This window comes from Aptenodytes forsteri, unplaced genomic scaffold (genome assembly GCF_000699145.1).
Source record: "Aptenodytes forsteri isolate BGI_AS27 unplaced genomic scaffold, ASM69914v1 Scaffold178, whole genome shotgun sequence".
NCBI lineage: Eukaryota > Metazoa > Chordata > Aves > Sphenisciformes > Spheniscidae > Aptenodytes > Aptenodytes forsteri.
This window is the reverse complement of record NW_008795136.1, coordinates 549,816-555,991: the sequence shown is the minus strand read 5'-3', so window position 1 is coordinate 555,991 and position 6,176 is coordinate 549,816.

The following is a 6,176-nucleotide window of genomic DNA, read 5'->3' as shown; positions in this document are numbered from 1 at the left end:
GAGGCACGCATGGCACTGGCGGGGCTCCACGCCCTCGGGAGGGCCCAGGGCCGTGATGCCCTTATTGCGAACCGAAGGGAGAATGCCGAATAATTACTGCATGTTTGAAAATGCTAACAATTACTGAATTTTTTGAAAATTCGTTAACTGCTTTCCAACCGGGAAAACTGCGCCTGTTAAGTGTGAAATCCAGTAGTGTTTATTTTCAGACCTGTTTTATCTCAATTGAATGCCTTTTATGTTGCAGTTGTGGACTTTCTGTAACAGATTTTTTTTTTGGTGGTGGGGGTGGCCATTCATACTTTAAGGTGCGTACACAAAGAGCCGACTACATCGCTTCTGTCTTTCCTTGTGTTGAATAATCTGTGAGTATCTTTGTTCGGAAGAAGAACGTTGTCCTTCTGCAGCATCCACACCTGCAGAAGTGCTGCCGAGGGTATGCTACGTGCACACTGAAACTCCCCCCCCCGACCTAGACTTTCCTACAGAAGGAATAAAAGTCAGTTGAATAGGAACCACTGTGAGTTAGGCTTTAGTGTCGAGAGAGGTCTGATGGCTGAACTGACTGTAGTCTGACCAACAGTGGGAAATACGCTGCAATCACCAGAGAATTTCCTACTTCCTAGGCTTCTTCCAGCACTAACACCGCTTGGGTTGAAGTGGCTGTAGTGTAGCTGAGGAGCTCGGTTGTAAAAATCTCACGGAAAGAACTGAGCTTCTTTATTTGAGGACAAGAGTGCTCTATCTCAATCTTAGGTTTAAGAAGGGCTGGCTTATTTTTTCTTAAATTAAACATTGTGGGTTTTTTTAACTTGTTTGTGTTTACATGTTTTCTTGTTTAGTGTCCTGACTAATTTTCAACCCTCTTTCCAAGGTCTCTCAAAGGCTGTAGCTACGTAGGTGGCTAACCCCCCAGTGCAAACTTTGTAGCAGTGATAACTCTTCTTAGTGTAGCTCCTCTTCTCCAGGCTTGAGCCGGAGCTGTGATCTGCATTTTCCGAAGCGCTATAATCGCTTATCTAGACATGCATAAGTATTGATAGACTCTGTCTGGGAATTGGGTACCTAAATACCTTTGAAATTATATATGCACCTGAGTAGCTTGCCAAAAGTAACACGGGAAGCGTGGGGGGAAAAGGGAACTGGGTTTCAGGCCAACTACAGGACTGCCCTTTCGTCACTCAAAACAATAGGTATCAGTAGCTAAAAAAATACTAGTCTGAAGAAACGTCTTTTGATGTTCTCATTCATCTTATTTGTAAACTGGAGTGCCAGTGAAATGAATCTGCTAGCCTGGAGCTTCTCTAAATGTCTGTTCAACATCCAGCTGATGATAATTCATGGTCCATTTTGGGAAAGCTCTTGATATTTTTCGGAAGAGAATATAGTAGTCTGCCTTGTGTCTTCAAGGCCTTTACTGCCTTTTTTTTTTTTTTAAATAAAGATGATACATTTGGACGTGTCTGCTTGAATACCAGGCACTTGGTTTGCAGGTTCAAGTTTGGTTTTTTTTTTTTTTAGACAACCAATTCTTCCTGCTTTTGGCCAAAGAAGAGAGAGACTCCTCCCGCCCCCAGCAGATTTCACGGATTGATGTTTAGGAGTGATCTTAAACTGGTGCTTTATAGATTAATTTATGGAACGTTTTTATAGCAGTATTGTTTGCTGCTCTCTTGTTTGCAGTTTCCTGCAGTACGTGATCTCTACCTGCCTTATAAAAGGCCAGTAGGGCAATTTGGAGAGTTGAATTTATTTTAGTAAATCGTTAAGGACTGACTAAAGGCAGGAGGTCAGAGTTCTCTCTTAAATCCTGTTTTTGAGGGAAACATGCAGGGGCAGCATTTTTCTATTCTCAGGGCAAAGGATTGTTTTAATATTTGTTAGTACCGTCCCTGCCATCCTCTGGATCTTCAAAGTAAAAGTTCTGAGGAGCTATGACCAAAGGGTTATAATTGAGAGGCCGCAGTGAAAGAAAACAAAGAGACTCAAAGAAACCTGGTGTTACATCATGCCTTTTGGAAATCTTCGGTTTTGTTAAAGGATTCGGAAGTAGCTGTAACCACAGCCACTACTTTTCAAGATATTGGTGAAAATGTCCAGTATAAGGCTTACCCTTCCAGACCTTTGGATTAACTCTTAATTAGTAGTGTTTATTGAATTCTGTAGGCTACCAGTTTCTGGAGTATTAGGGAGTTGCTGAGAAGATGTGGTGAGCACAACAGTATCTTTCTTGTATTTTGAGATACAATTTCCAGACCTGCTGTTCACAGATGTGTTTTTAAACATGGCTCATGCCTTTATCCATAATCCTCACTTACGAGCAGCCCGATGAATGTCAAAAGGATTACATGGGCATAGACAGACGTGGAACAGAAGTCAGCAGTCTGGTGTGGAGGCCAGAGATGGCATGTGAACACATTTTTGAACAGAATTGGCCCAGGAGTGGGGAACTACAGCTCCTTCTGAGAGCCATCTGTGAGAAAATGATTCCAGCTTCCAACAAATTCTGAACTGACCGAGATTTGGCTTGAAGCTATGGTTTGCATCCCAGCAAAATACTGCAGATAAGAGGATGGTTATATATTATTACTTTTAGAGAGAGAGAAAACATCTCTTGGGTCCCCTAGGTTTCTGTTGGCATCCTGACTCTAATTTGGAAACAAATAATACGGAGCGCACGCTATGCTTGAAACATTGCAGACCCCTAGTTTAGAAGATAACAGCTTCAGTCTCACAGTTTGTATTTAATCGGGTTTTGAAGTAATATGTTAGTTTTATTTTTTTTTGTTTTGGGGGGGGGGGGGGGAAGCTCTTTATAGGCCAATGAATATGCCTGTGCCAAAACTAATTTGTGTGACACTAGCGACCAGTTTTATGGCCATTGTGGAAAAAACTCATTTTGGTGAGAAGAGGTGGAAGTGTGCTCATATGTCCTGTGTGGAAGGGGAGATTACACAGAATTTGCTGGAAAATCAGGGCTTATAAATGCTGAAAGTAAGTCCCACTTTTAATTTTTGCTCTTGCATACCCAGTACTGAAGTCATGTGATTCAAATGCGAAGAGCAATATGGTTCAGATACCATATTAAAATACAGAAATTGAAGTCTCATACTTGTATGTATTGGATCTCTCGTTCATACCAGCCTCGGTGTCTTTCTACTCCTCTTGCTTTATTTTTCCAGTCTGAATGGACAGTGTTTGCCTGTTTACCAGGTGAAGCAGTGCTTAGTGCTAAATTGTTAGCCAAGAAGAAAACAGAGAGCTATTTTCACGTGTCCTCTTCAAGCTCATTGCCAAACACTCTGTTGTACTCTGTTTTATTTTAGCTGTGTTAATAACATTGTATTGTATATGCCCATCAGTTTGGGGGTTTGATGTAGAAATCAAATTCCGCATGGTGATCTGGAATAAAGTTACAATGATGGACAGAATAGATATTGAGAAGTTTCTGTTGGTGATGTAGTGATCTCTAGGTTGCAATTAACATTGAGTGTATTAAATAAGATAACCTCTCATAAAATACTGTTAATAACCTATGAGAATATACTGTTATCTTGTATCTGTATGTAATTCCCCTTCCTAGATGCACAGTAATTTTTTCAGACCAGTGAGGCTTATTGTGGTACCTTCAAAGCTTGTTGTATCTAGAATAATTAACAACTAATGATTGTGCTGAGATACGGTGATGGGGGAGAGGAAAGGGATAATATAGTTTATGGTACTTAAAAAATGAGGCTGCAGTGAGATGGGTCAAGCTTTGTTTTGAGCATCTTATGTGAAATGAACGCCAGTCTTTGATTTAGGATTTTCACTGTTATATTAAGCGTGTGCAACGTTGAAGACTAATGCCTAATTTAGGAGCCAGGCTAGAGTTAGTCCAAAGAAAAAATCCCCATAATACTGAGGACCTGATGGTCATGCTGTTTGCACCAACTGTTGTGTTCTTCAGAGCTGCTCTTACTGTGCTGTACTACTTCCACAGATTTAACTGGTGACATCTTCATTCTTTCCCAGGGCTTGCAGTTTTTTATCTATAGTTACATGAGTTTCCAGAATACATTTATGTTTGTATTCAGGGTCAGCAGAGAGGTCTTCAACCATCCCAAGACACAAGTTGCTCTTTCTTACCAGTATTACCCATTTCTAGCCCACTGTAAATCAGTATGTATGCAAATTTATTGCAAAAGATGTCACAAATGTGCCTCTCTGCTATGAGTGTCCAGAAGAGGGCTTAAAGTCAGGAGTGAGGATTTGTGGGGTTGGTCCTTCCCTATATAGGCTTCGGACACTTCAGAAAACATCTGGAAGCCAGTGGGGCTGAAGCAGAACTCTTAGGTGGAGACTGACTAGAACTTTTGAGTTGACTTGGATGGTTTCTGCAGGCTCAAGTGTAGGGTTCACTACTTGAGCAGTTGCAGTTGCCCTAGAAGCTACAGTTGTTGGTGCTTATTGTAGACACATGTCAAGAATTTAACAGGCATTCTTGGTTACCTTTCATTTATATATGTAAGTACAATGACTGTTAGAATTGCAGGTAGCTTTGGCAGGGGGAGTGTGGAGAATCACGTACCTCTTGTTTGAGATATGTTTGATCCCTTACTTTGCTCTGAAACACGCCCGCCCTTAATTTCAGCGGCATGTCAGCATTTCCTGGACTCCTTAACATCATCATCCCTGTGAAATGAATGCCATTCCAGATACACCTACGGCTTAATGCTTTAGAACAATATTTCTGCTTATGAATCATGGTTGCTATAGTTTAACAATAAGAAAAAAAAACCCTGTGAAACTTCTTATGACCTTCAAGTATGAATTTCAGGCAAAAAAATGTTTCTGGAATATAAAAGTACTTGAATTATCCAGTCTGATTTCCTTCCTTAAAGTTCCGTCAAACTACTCTTTGTGTTCACAGAGAAACATTAAAACCAAAATGGCTCTGGTCTTCTGCGTTAAAAATGTTTTTTATTGGGCTCTGCAGCTGTAAAGAACTTCTCTCAAGAGAAAATTGATGGCATTTACATGACACAACTTGAATGTCTAATCTTAATTCAGTGATGTGAAAAGCATGTTAATAGCTAGGCTGCAGTCTTCTGCAATACTGTTGGAACCCCAAAAGAAAATAACTTGGTGGGGTTTGTTGGAAGTAGTATCTGTCTTGCACCATGATTATAAATGCTCCTAAGCATATGTTATGCCTCCATAAAACCTTGTTGATTATAATGAGTGTCCAGTTTGATATGTCTGTAAATGGAGTAATAAGCTAAAATGTGTAGATCAGACTAGCTGCGTTTTCATGCACGTGGTGGTGGTTGCCCTAAAGGGAATGTAGAATCAGCTTTAGGGGGAAAATGTTGCAAAAGCCATTGTTTAATTCCAGTAAAACTCACTTTCGCAAGACGTCTTTCAAAAAGCATATGTAAGATTTTTGCATTGATGGACAAAACTATGTTGTGGGTTTTTTTTAATACTCCCAAGCATTTTTAATGGAGGTGTCAATTTAAAATCTTTCTGACTTACGGTATTGAAGCCAGCTTGTGTCTTCTAATAAAATGAAATCCATCTTGTAACAAAATGCTAGTTTGTGGAATTTCTGCATAAAATGTTGGCTGTTTCAAGGCGTGATTGACCGCACATTTCACCTTGATTAACTTGCAGGAATGCACAGAAGGCAGCAGGCAGGGTAGTAGACAGTATTTTGCAATACATGCTGTTTCCTTAATCTCAATGTAAAGGATTATTTTACTCATTTGCATTCTGATTATGGAATCCAGAATCGCGCTTACTGCCTGCATCTGAAATAAAGGAGCTGACGTTGCTATCAAGCTTATACAACTATTTATGGAAGGATGCAACATGAAGTTCTCAGTAAATTCTTTATTATCAGTATTACCTTTTAACACAATTTCTCTTTTATGTGGCATGACTATAAAGCTGTTGCAGTACTTCAATTCCTATTTTTTATGAATACGGAAACGCTTTCTTTTCTTCACCCTGTTTGACTGTGAGACTAAGGAAAAGTAGCAGGGGAATGCCAGGTGGAAACTAACCTTCTCCAGCAACTTGCAAACTGGATGGAGTTCTGTCTCCATCTCCTCTCTTCTTGTATCGTTTTGCTGTTGAGAGAAGTTGCTGGGATGAAATTAAGGTGATATCTGCGGTTGGTCTCTTCTTCAGAA